Raw genomic sequence first — 13,553 nt, forward strand, 5'->3', positions numbered from 1 at the left:
AGACACTTGGTTAATCGATAACATCAAATGGAGAATCAGGAATTAACTCCCCACAATAAGCAGGTAGCCTACTGGACAGCTGTCGTGCGAACATTTTTCCAAACACGACACTGTCATAACCCTCTGCTAAGATCCTGCTGTGTTGAGAGACTTTTCTCCACAACAAAGACAATCCAAACGTGCCTTAGATCACCTTTGGATTACGATGGCATTATCAGGGGTTTCAACTTTTTGAATTAGCCTGTTATTGTGTTTTTTTGTTTGTTTTTGCCCCATGTAATTTGCATTGCCTGTTGTATGTTGTTTGAACTTGTAAGTCGTAAAAAGCAGTATGCCCTATGTAGGCTATAGCATCTAGCCTGTCTAAGTGGCACACTGATATGCTAAAAAAGCCTATCTATGAAAAAAAAAATGGAGAAGTTATCCTTCACAAAGCCCATTGTAATATCTAAGCTAAAAGGTGTAAAAACATATATAAATGTATAGGCCACATTATTATTTCGGGTAATTTCAAGAGGTATCACGTTTAGTAAGAGTCCATCCCAGACCTAAAATCTGGACACATTGGCACATGGTGGTGGTCAGGTCAGGTGTAAGGTGTTTGGTTGATTATGTGACATAATCAACCAAACACCTTACACCTGGTGGTATTGGTAACTTGTCTTGAATTGTTAAACACACAATGTCGAGAGAACGAGATCAATGGAGGAAATATGACTCAGGGTCTGAAAAAAAGAAAAGAAAAAAGAAGAGTTCAATTTGATACATTTGTAACAAAAATCAGCGATCCGATGGCGCCCCAAGCAGCCCTGTGTCGAGACAACCGAAAATTATGTTTTGGAGGCTAGCAGCAGCTGCAGCACGAGCACTGGCACAAGCAGGGCTGCCCAGCCCCAGGTGACAATGATGGTCACAACGACGAGCAATGAAGATGAGGAGGAAGATGCAATTCATAGCAGCGCAGCAGCCAGAGCCAGCCCAAGTTGACGGCCATCATGACGACCAGTGAAGAAGAGGATGTGGAGCGCGAGGGCGAGGCCCCTATGGGCTCTATTCACAGCAGCCATATTATGAAGACATTCACAGGTGTTACCAATGATACTAATGAAGGCTCTGTTCTATTCTGGTCAAACAGAGTCAGGGTTGCTGATGTTGTGCATGTTGGCTCACTGGAAACACTCTGCTACACCAGTGGGTCTACAGTTGGGGTCCAGGGACCCTCATGGGCTTCCAAATGGCCCCTTATGGGTGTGTAACTCTGAGAGTGTACAAATGGAACCAAATGGACCCTTACGGGTCCATTTGGTTCTTTTGTTATCTGAAAAACAAAGAAAATAAAAGACACTTTAGTGAGGCTTTGTTCATCAGAAAACTACCAAATGGGGACAAAAATGTGTGGCTTACCTATTCTCAGAAATTGGACAAACCAATTTGCTTTTGCTGCAAATTCTTTCAGCGTAAATAAGAGTAGTGTAACAACACAACTAGCTGATAAGGGCATCAACGATTGCATTCACATAACTGATAAACTGAAATCACACGAAACATCCCCAGATCATATCTCAAATGCATTGAAATGGAGAGAAGCAACAACGCGTCTGGAAACAAATACGGGCATGGATGCTTTGCAACAAAGGGAAATGGACAGAGAGAAAGCGCATTGGTGGGCCGTGTTAACCTGTATTGTCGCAGCCATTCAATATCTGGCAGAACATAATTTGGCATTTAGAGGAACCAATTCTAAGCTTTATGACGAAAGCAATGGTAACTTTTTATGCCTCATAGAAATGCTCGCCAAATTTGACCCAACCATGCAAGAACATGTCAGACGAATTAAAAACGGGAGGCATACGTAAGTCCGACATCCCATTTCTCCGACTATGTGGCATCCGCGTGCGGTTAGGGTTAGGGTTCGGGTTAGGTATAGGGTTAGTATAGTAAACGTCGGAGGCATGCGCTGTCGGAGGAATGGTCTGTCGGACTAACGTATTGCACCCTAAAAACAAGGAAACCCATCAACATGATTTGGGATCTGAAATTCAAAACAAAATCATTGGTATCATGGCTGCAAACGTGAAAAACTCCTTCATTAATGACACAAAGAAGGCAAAATATATTTCTATTATTATAGACTGCACTCCAGATATGGGGTGCAATACGTTAGTCCGACAGACCATTCCTCCGACAGCGCATGCCTCCGACGTTTACTATACTAACCCTAAACCTAACCCGAACCCGAACCCTAACCGCACGCGGATGCCACATAGTCGGAGAAATGGGATGTCGGACTTACGTATGCCTCCCGTTTTTAAAGGCAAAATATATTTCTATTATTCTAGACTGCACTCCAGATATGAGCCATCAAGAGCAGATGTCGCTTGTATTGCATTTTGTGAATATGTACTCCCTAGAGGTGAGTGTGGAGGAATTGTGTTGATTTTATTGTGACAAGTGACCAAACTGGAAAAGGACTGACAGATTCTATCCTGGCTGAGCTGGAGCAGCTTGGTCTCAATGTAAGCGACTGCAGAGGACAAGGGTATGATAATGGTTCAAATATGAAAGGGCAGCATAAAGGCGTCCAGGCTCACATACTCAGTCTCAATCCCTGTGCCTATTTCATACCTTGCGGTTGTCACAGCCTGAATTTGATACGAGGAGACATGGCAAATTTTTGCCCAAAAGCAATGACATTCTTTGGTGTTATGCAACGTATATACACATTATTTGACACTTCGGTTAAACGTTGGGAAATATTGAAAGCGTACACTTCTCTCAATGTTAAAGTTGCGAAATATGTGGAAAGTTGAGAAATATGCTAATAACTAGGCTAATACTGAATGAAAAAGAGCCTTTTTAAAGACTTCCTATGATAAACAAGCATACTAGAAGGAAACTACATCACAGAAAGTGCTGGTATTGTTTTATTTGTTTTATTTTTTTTCTCAACGTAAGCATGGCTTAAACATTCCTGAGTCACAAAATTGTCAAAAAATAAAACAAATGCTTCCTGCTTTATAAAAGTGAGGTAGAACAGAACATCTGTTATGCTACAATAATATTTTCAAAGACAGAAACTGAACGTTGAACATCAACTCACCAAAATCACAGGATTTTGAAAATAACAGCTCTCTCAATGAGGCAAACCTGCTTTTTACATAATTGCTGTTGGGCAGAAACCTCATATATCCATGTTTAAACTGTTCATGTTTTTTCTTTTTTTCTCCCTTTAAATTAAGGCTCTACTTTAAAGTTTATCATGAAAATAGACGGCTTGTAGATTGGCTATTTTAATTTATTTTTTAAATAATAAAAAATGAACACTTTTGGACATACAAAGTTTCCACCTGACAGCAATGATATAAGAAAATGTGATCAGCATGAAAGCTGAAATGGTTCTATAAAACTTGGGTAACACAATACTGTATTGCTATGCAATAACAAAATAAAACAAAGTGCAATCTCTCACGACTGTAAGGTTGTAGTAAAGTTAAGCTATGTGCACAAAAACAGTGCAATGATCTTACAACTGTAAGTTTTTTTTTAGAATAACACACAAGAAATACAGTGCAATCTTACAACTTTAAAGTTGTATTAACTACTGAATGCATCAACTTTAAAGTTGTATTAACGTAAAAAATGTTTCAACGAAGAGTTCACAGTGTATGAAAAATAAACACATAAGTTACCAGAATTTTTTGAAGAACAATCTTACAACTCTCAAGTTGTATTTATTCCTGCATTAAATGAGAGTCCACTGTGTTTGAACACGACTGCATAGTCTGTCATTGTCCAATCATTCATCATCCTCCATCCCTTCTCCCTCAACGTCCATGTCCTCCCACTCCTCCATACCCCCCCTCTTCCATATCCCCTCCATCTATCACCTTTCCCTTCTCCCTCTCCTCCCTCTCAAACACTCCACTGAGGATCCGTTGGTTATGGCATAAGAAGACCAAGGCTTTGAGGTTTTGGTTGGTAGTTGATCTCCTTCGGCTGGACAACACCAGCTTGTAGATGCTGTTGCTTCGTTCAGCATCGGCTGAGTTGGAGACAGCATCTTTGTATCGGCGGGCCAAGGAAGACAGTACAGGAAGTCTCTCCTGTAGGCCATCCCAGAACAGATCCAAATCCACCACGCCAGACAGTGTAGCTCTGAGTGCTGCTGGACCCATGGCTGTGAAATAAGAATCAAATTCATATCTTGGCACGTGAGTGAAACCTGGAATGGCCTTGTAATTTTCTACAGAGTCATCTAGGAATGCGATGTGACGAGGATCAAACACCCTGACCTCCTGGAGAAACTCTATGGCTGGCTGCCCATCTGACATCTGAGCTTTTCTTCAGCATTGACGTATGCCTCGCCAACTGTGCGTAGGATCTCGGTCTTCGTGTGGCGTGGTAGGTCAAACTCCTTGAAGTATTCGTCACATACCTCATACTTCAGCTCTTTGTTGGCAGCAATGACCACCTGCAGATCCTCCAGATAATTGAAGATCTTTGTGGTCACTGGGCGTCTGCTCTCGAAGATGTCTAGTAGATTGAGGATGTGTTTGCACTTGTCAGCCATTATATGGCTCTGCACATTCAGGGACTGAGCCAGGTTTGGGTCTTGAAGCATGTCATGGAGTCTCTCCACAGACGGTGGTACAGGAAAGCCGGGCTGAAGTCTTAATCTTGTTGGCGCTGAAACTGGTAGTGCCACTGCTCATACTGTTCCGACCAAGGGTGAGCAGAATGGGCAATCTCCTGGTGGCTCACATAGCTAGAGCATGCTTTGTGAATCCCAAGGATTCGAGCTTGAATCCAACTCGCAAATTCTTGCAAGTTCTCTCCTCTCTCTGCTCTGGGGTTCTCTCCTCTCTCTGCAGTAGATGTTCTGTCTCTTTACATTTTGCACTTGTCTTGAGCTGGCAGCAGATCGCTGGCCTCACTGCTCAACGCGGCTGGAACTTTCTTCATGAGGAACTGTGGTAACACACCAAAGTCCTGAGAGTTTTCTATGTAGCACTGGATGACTGCTGTCTGCAGCTTGAGGCGTTGTTCTGTGGTGTCCATGTTCTCACTTCCCTCTCCAGAGGGAAGGATGTTGGGAGTCAAGACCACAGACAGGTTAAAGCTGTCCATCAAGTTCTCTGCACTCCTCTTGGACACACTGTGGAGGAAGTCAAACAAGTAGCTCAGTATGCTGAGGTTTCTGTCGGGCAGTAGGCATGACAGCAGCAATGTGGCGGCGGTGCGGTCTGCCTGGCTGGTCAGCTGCTGGGCTTTCAGGAAGGCTTCTTGCATCTTTGTGGTTTATGTAGTGAATAAGGCCTATAATATAGCCTGGTGATCAATAAATGTTTAAATGATTGGCATTAACATCTGGTCAGACATGCCTGGACTCAAAGAGAAAGTCACTGAGTGTGTTTCACTGTTACAGTGAAATAAGACCTCACCCTTTGTGACCCTAGGGGGTCTCTCACAGCTCTGTGTGTCAAAACCAACACACACACAGACGTGCACTCACATGCACATACACACACACACAAGGACATACAATGGACTGAGGATGCTTCCCTTCGGTAAGCGACATCTCATCTTGATGGATGTCACAAAAGAGAGACATTAAGTCTGACAAGCGACACAAGAAGACACCACAACATCTTGTGACTCAACCACGCAATAACATGAACCTTTAAAAACTGATGACCTCGCAAGAAAGTGAATTCTTTCATTCCCTAGAGAATGACTCCCTTCTCTCCCTCTCTTTTATCTACACCGTCCTTTGAAACAGAAAGCCATTCATTTGTTTTATCTAACAGGTGGTTTGAATCTGTTATTTTGTGTGGTTGTATTTTCTTTAGCCAATATAGCAAATTGTGTTATAATCAAATAACCATATTTTTATTATGATTGAAGTTTTATATTATTCTATAATGGTTTATTATGCTGAATGTTTTGACATAAGACATGGTAAATAAATAATTGTAGAATATCAAAATGTGGTTATTGAGTGAACTTATAGATATTACAAGTGTGTGGGCATTTTTAATGATATCCTAATAACTCATAAAGCTCAGCTGTTTCTTTCTCTTCATCTTTTCTCTACCTCTCTCTCTCTCATGTTCTACCCTTTAAAGGTTGTTTCTTAAAACATTTAACACATGACGTAAAGTGTGCAGTAGGGTTTAAAAACAGATCTCAGAATATGCAAATGAGGACAGATATACCCCCTTTTGCCAGTCAACTGCTCCTCAGTTGTCTTTCGTCTGTGTACCCCTCCTTGTCTGTACCTCCTCCTCCTGTCACACGTCTTAAGTGTTTTAAATGTTTTAAGTGTTTTAATTCATACAAGTATTGGAGTTTTAACTTGACTCAAACGATTAGTAACTTTCTGTGACTGATCAACCAGTAACAGGCCAATTAATACCATAGTGCTGGGAAACTAATAAGCTGGACTTTTAGTTTTGATAGCATTTCAAAAGGGCCTCAAATTCCGAGCGTTTGTGCTCAACTCAAGGCAAACCGTTCATCAAAAGTGACAATTTCACTCCCGTGAAGATTAGCACTCCTGGGAAAAAGCTATCCTGAAACCAGGAAACACCACCTCAAAGTCGAGAGAGAGAGAGAGAGAGAAAGACAGAAGAAGTCTAGTACCGCTGGACATTACGTCCCCACTGTCTCTCTTCCTCTCGTGAAGATTGCGCCCTTATTTCTGCCGTTGGAGTCTGTCCATAGACATTTTCCCACTGCCCCAGGGCCAGCGAAAGAGCTTCAATTGCTGAACTCAGGCGTGGGTTTGAAGAGCAGTAACCAGGATCAACAAGGGTCAGAGGGTGGATCTCACATCAAATCTACCACTGCCTGATCAGATTGCCCAAGCCAAAGGTCTGTTTCATTGATTATGATGTCATGGCAACAGAACAATGCAATTACTTTTGTTTGATCAACTGATGCAAATAACTTCTTGTTGAATCTATTTCTCCTATTTTCTATCCACTTTCATTCTTTTTACACTCTCTTTCTTTATCACGAAGAGCTCAGAAAGTTATAAAAGTGCCCAATATATTTACTCTCTTTTAAATGATTTAATCAAAAGTTTCCAACAGAATTTACATCTTGTAACACGGCTGTGTTATATACTGTTGTTTTATTACTTGCCACTCTGCTGTGGAGAAATATCATACTGTTTCCACTGTGCCTTTTGAGTAATAAACTTGTTGATTAGAAAAAGTCTTTCTAATGTCATATTTATACGTTGGTGAATGATAAATTGACCCTGCTTCATGAAAAGAATTCAAACCCTTCAGAGTATATGAGACTGATCTTTAAAATAATTAATTAATAAGGTAAACTGGTGATAAATTGTCATTAAATTCATTTAATGGGAATTTATCCTAATAGACTAATTTATAATAAGTAAATTTGTCATAATACGTAGCCATTCACACTACACAGCAGCAATGTGGCGGCGGTGCGGTCTGCCTGGCTGGTCAGCTGCTGGGCTTTCAGGAAGGCTTCTTGCATCTTTGTGGGCAAGACGGCTTCTGGCAGCTCCCTAAAGAACTGCTTCACCAAGTCGGCCACAAGATGCGGCTTTGCCGTGGACAGACACGGCTCGCCTGCATCCAGCTTGAGCAGCAATGGAACTCGTCTTCCTGAACAGACCCTCTGTGTCTACATGCTCCAACAGAACCGTACAGGCATCAACCAGAAACCTTGGTGCGGCTCCATGTTCAGTATTGTACTGAGGTAGGCTTTCCAGTGGTCATCTGAAAACCTTCACCTTGTTGGAAGATTTAGACTTGGTCTGTTTGGTTAATTTCTTCCAATTAACATTGATCCCATAGACGGTGTGGAGCTGCTGTGCAGCGAGCGACTTGGACAGGTTTCCAAGAGCAGCTCTCTTAGGACCACCTTTGACCTTAATCCCCATGTGTGCAGGGTTCTCCACCTTCATCCACGCATCGCTGGATTCCCCCTTGGACACGACGAAAACAGAAGGAAAAACAACGTTTTCCATTGATTATAATATAATAATGTAGATCACGATCTAAATTAACTCCGCGAGGGTACAGATGGAACCAAATGGACCTGTGGTTTGTCCTGTACTCTCTCGCTCTCAGACTAACACAAAATGGCTCTTTTAAGCCACCCGCTCAAATTGAACATAATTCCTAAGTAAATCGTTTATGAACAGAGCTAAATCTGTTTGTGTGCCTCAGCAAGAGCTTGTGTGTGTTGTGTTGTCTTGTTGCTGCTTGATCTGTGTGTGTGTGTGTGTGTGTGTGTGTGTGTGTGTGTGTGTGTGCCTGTGTGTGCGTGTGTGTGTGTGTGCGCGCGTGACTTGACAGGCGGCGAGGTGAGCCGGCGAAACTCTTTCTTATTGGCTTTCCATGCTTTGTTTGGTCGTATTCTGGTTCATCATGTAGTAAAATCGGGGCGTTTCGAGAATATTCAAGGGCGTTTTATGTAAACTAGAAGTTCGGGCCGCTGCGCGGCCCTCACATCTAGCGTCCGCGCGACGTCGCACTGTGTAGGTGTGTACATGTAGTGTGCAAGGAAGTAGTAGTGTTGAGTAATGTGATTGAGGCAAGAGAAGTATTGGGTATGAATGTAGGCGGGTTGTTGTTGATTGAAATGAGATTGCATTGTTTGTTAGATAGCATGGTTTATTGGCATGGTGTGATGTCGGACAGTGTTGGTGGCAACATGTAAATGTGAGAAAGGCAAAATAGCAGTGAAATGAAATGACATCCAGAATAACATTAACAGTGAAGCATTAATCAGGAGCAGGTGTACAGTATGTTGCATTGGGGGGAGAATACAAACAAAGGCAATGGCAATTATGTTGAAGAATGAAGGTCATTTGTCACTATGCAATCAGGGAGTAGCAGCACATGCAAAGTGTTTGAATGAGCATGTTTGGATTAATAAAAGAGTTCGGGATAAACAACGTTGTCAGTAATTCCCTCATCATTGTTCACAATGAAAACTTTGACGGCGCTGGCTCTCTTTCCCCTGGAGAAGGCTGTGTAGAGTTGGCCATGAGCGAACACAGGTTGAGGCAAGTAGATGCCAACTCGTTCGTTCTCTTGCCCCTGCCCCTTATTGATGGTAACAGAGAAAGCTAAGCGGATAGGGAACTGTCGTCTGATGAAGGTGAAGGGAAGCTCCTCATCTCTGTCATAGTGAGGTATCCTTGGGAGGAAGATTTTTTCACCCCTGTTTGTGCCAGCTGCAATCTCACACTCAATGATTTTGTCCATCATCTGCAGTACCACCATTCTGGTGCCATTCTTGAGAGTGCGGTCGGGACCTGCTTGCAGGTTTCTCAGCAGCATGACTGGGGCTCCTACTTTCAACTTGAGGTTATGATCAGGCATTCCAGAGGGTGTCAGTGAATTGAGGAATTCCACAGGCATGGAGTCCTTGTGGTCGTCCTCCAGAATTGTGTCGGCTGAAAAGTAGACTCTCTGTTCTGTAGGGAAGTCTGCCAGGCATATGTTGTTGATTTCTCTAATGTCATTATTCAGAGGAGTGTATACAGTGCCATTGAGAAGGTTGTCTTTGTTGACACATCCAGTTTGCAAGTCAGGAAAGGTGAATGAAATGAGAGTTTGGAGATCGTGAACCAAGTGGTGGGGTTGAATGCGGACCTGCCATTCTGTGTCCTCCTCGTGTGGGAGTGTTCCTTCCCCTAATGCAAGGAGATAGTGGGAGAAGTCCTTCTCTGCTGCGTGTGTTCTCATGTTGAGGTTTAGCTTGTGGTGTTTCATGTGAGGATAGAGTGTTGACATCTGGATGCATGCTGAAACTATCTGGGGCCTGCCTGCTCTTTTGATAACGGGGAGGGTTTGCCTTGGGTCTCCACCCAGGAGGACAGTTTTGCCACCCCAAGGCTGCTGTGAGTGCATGAGATCCCTCAGTGTTCTTTCCACACACTCGACGTTAAAGCGGTCAACACTGAAAATCTCGTCCCAGATGATTAAGTTGCTGTCTTTAATGAGCTTGGCCAGATTGGACTCTGCGTTGATGGCACAGACAGAGTCTTGGAAAATGGGGATTGGGATCTTAAATCGTGAATGAGCGGTCCTACCACCCTCCAGGTTCTGTGCTGCCAAGCCTGTGCTGCCCACACACAGCACAATGCCATGCTCTGCGCGTATCGTGGTTGAGAGTATTTGTGACATTGAAGAGCGTTTGCGGCTGCATTTGCGCGAGCCACACGCTGGCGAGTGGCATTGCGTGTGCGTTTGCCCAGCATAGCTTTTTTGCGTGGTCCCATGGCTGCGTGCGAAGTTGTGGGTACTGTGTAGTAAAGTTTCCTGTTGTCTCTGTGTCGTTCTGTGTACTGCGTAGTAAAGTTTCCTGTTGTCTCTGTGTCGTTCTGTGTGCTCTGCGGGGGTAGGGGCTACGTGCAGTAGAGGGGGTAGGGGCTACGTGCAGTAGAGTTGCAAGGCAACAACACGTGGACGTGTGTGGCATTGGTAGCGTCGCTGAGGACACTGGCATTGGCCAGGGCATCCAGGTCCTTTATAGTGATGGCTGTGCCCCTGTCATTATGGTGATGTCAGATAGTGTCAGACATCTCCATATATGGAGCTGCCTATATCAGTTATGCCCAAATATGGGACCGTGATGGCTGTGCCCCTGTCATTATGGTGATGTCAGATAGTGTCAGACATCTCCATATATGGAGCTGCCTATATCAGTTATGCCCAAATATGTGGGTTCTCTGATGTCAGACCAAAATAAGCACCCGGAAGTGAATTTCGCGCTGGGGAAGAGATTTGCATAGTATTGGGGCATAATGCGTTTCATATTTATTGTACATCATGGAAGTAGAGTAACGGTATGGGAAGCAGCCGGTTCAGAGGCAGAATATTGAGGAATTTTGGGGTAAAATGTGGAGTTAGTTGGGCCATGTGTGTGCGTGGAGACCGCGCACACACACATGTGTAGCCCCATGAGTTTGGCCGTCAATTATATGTGTAAGATGACGCTTGTTTTCAGACGTCAGATTTATCAAAGCTCCGACCAAATGTAAGCTAGGAATGGCTGTATAGGATCGCTTGATAAATGTCACTTGGACTTTGGTGTAAGGCGAAATATAAGCAAAGATATAAGCCAGTTTTTACACTCCATTGATAAAAGAGGGCCACTGTCTGTGAGATTGATGTCCCCGGCGCGGCATCCCCAAACGGTAACGTTACATCGCAATCGCGATCTAAATTAACTCCGCAAGGGTACAGATGGAACCAAATGGACCTGTGGTTAGTCCTGTACCCTCTTGCTCTCGGACTAACACAAAATGGCTCTTTTAAGCCACCCGCTCATGTTGAACAACAGAAGTGTGTGTGTGTGTGTGTGTGTGTGTGTGCGTGCGTGCGTGCGTGCGTGCGTGCGTGAGTCAATAGTTTGTTTGCTGACGACGACTCATTTTTTTTTTTTTTTTAAGAGGCTGTTAAACAATTAAGTCACTATGTGGCTTAAACCAATCCGTTTAGTGGGACTTAATAAACCAGTGCTTCTCAAAGTGTGGTCCAGGAATCCCCAGTGGTACATAATTGTGTTCCAGGGTGTCCCCAGCTAAATAATTAACACTGTAGTTAGGAACCAAATGGACCATTAAAGTTCTGTAACAGTGTTTGGGGCGTTTGTGGCCTGATGACAAATAACAAATCCTTAAAAATACAAAGTTTGAGAAACACTGCAATAGACTATGTATTGGCAACAAATGGTTACTGATTTGTCTCTGCATTGCATTGTACATGTGAACACTAAAGGGAAACTTCACCGATTTTGATAAAAAATCCTATTTTTATGAGGTCTAGGACCCATAAACATGATCCTGGTGTGTTTTTTGTGTTGTGTCTGTGTTTTTAGATGTTTTATCCGTGAGATGATACTCACGACTCAAATGACGCTGCATTATCAGCTCACCTTGTCCGCACTACATGACGTCTCAGTGAGACCAAACCCACACACCCCAGGGGGTGTTTCCCAAAGAGTGGGACCAGCCTTCTTTTTTCCCCTTCCTCAATTGTACAATGGCCTCGGTAAACAGTCAGTGGAGATTCTCCACTGGAGATGGAGAAACGCTAACACAACAGATATTTATTTGAACCATAAAACACAGAAGAGCAGCTCCACTGCAGAGGAATTCAACAGGCTGCGTGCTGAAATAATGCTGGACAGTGGACACATCTTGTATGGATTACTTTAGAGTAAGTATGATTGCTGTAAACATTATGCCAACTTGACATAATAATCCAACGTGTAATTGTACTTGATTGCTTTAATGTTAGAGATTAATAAAGTTAGGGTAGCGTACGATGTGTAGGTAACTTCTGATCTTGTTTACATTGTACCGTACCGTTCCAATAGCTAGCCAAATGCTAAGCTAAACCACTTGTGTGACAAGCCTAATTTATGCTTTGTCTCTCGTCAGATTTCAAATATAAAGTGCTTATGCCATGGCCACAGATGTTACAATTTGAATCGGGTGGGTGTAAGTACCCGTATCTGTCGTATTGTTAAATAAAAAAGCATTTTTATCCGATCGGTGGCCATTTTCTCATTGATATATAATGTATGTGAAGTGCAATACACCTCCCCACCGATAGGGTCGGCATAATAAATGGCCGCCGATCGGATTAAAATGCTTTTTTATTAAATAATACGGAAGATACTGGTACTTAGACCCACCCAATTCAAATTGTAACATCCGTGGTCATGGGATAAGCACTTTATATTTGAAATCTGAACGTTTATGTAGATGTACGGATTGTACATGTAGAAAGTGCTAACACCAGGTTGAAGCGCCGCCATGACAGTCATGTGTCACGGCTATTTCGTCCATAGACTCGCCGGGCGGGTCCCGAAAATAGCAGATCTACAAGCTCACAACGCGTCAGACTCGACACTTTGTGAGCTTGTAGGTCTGCTATTTTCGGCTCACATGCAATATTAGTATAAATTAGGCTCCACCTCGGATGATATCTAATCTACAAGTCTAATTATCTAATGTGTTATTTTCAACAGGACAGAATGGAGGAACTGCTGATGAAGAAAGACCTCGGACTCACCTTATGAGATAGTCATATTCATATATATTCTTTTTCTAAATAAAACGGTTACATTTATACCCTGCTTGCTGTTCTCATTGATCATGGTACATTTTACATTGCATTCACAATGACAAAATGTATGACCCACAATTCTATGGTTATTTTGAATAATTTCATGATATATTAGTATTTACTTCTATATATGATCATCATCATCACGGTCTCAGTTGAACAAAAAAACAACAACGATTAGGCTGTGTATGACAAGGTATTTGAACATTAGCATGTCATCTATTCTAAAGTAATGCCCATCATGTTTTCTATAAGTTTAGCCCAAAGAATATAACTGGAAATGACAGTGAAACATTATGTTCTCAGAAATAAGGAATCACACATGACATGAGTATGAAACGTTTTGTTTTATTATTATATTGTTGACTATGCCTCATCGCCATGGATGTCCCGAGTCCCAGATGGACGTCACCAGCACCGGAC

At 42.9% G+C, this 13,553-nt stretch overlaps 1 protein-coding gene across 1 annotated transcript in view; it reads left to right on the top strand.

Annotated features, from left to right (window-relative positions):
- The window catches only part of spra (sepiapterin reductase a), a 52,144-nt gene extending 51,000 nt beyond the window's left edge, over nucleotides 1-1,144 (top strand). The window contains exon 5 of the mRNA XM_084053979.1: nucleotides 1,044-1,144. The gene's annotated coding sequence lies outside the window, so the exon portion shown is untranslated. The remainder of the gene's footprint in view (nucleotides 1-1,043) is intronic.
- The last annotated feature ends 12,409 nt before the right edge of the window (nucleotides 1,145-13,553 follow it).

Source organism: Gymnoscopelus microlampas (genome assembly GCF_963454915.1).
Source record: "Gymnoscopelus microlampas genome assembly, chromosome: 4".
NCBI lineage: Eukaryota > Metazoa > Chordata > Actinopteri > Myctophiformes > Myctophidae > Gymnoscopelus > Gymnoscopelus microlampas.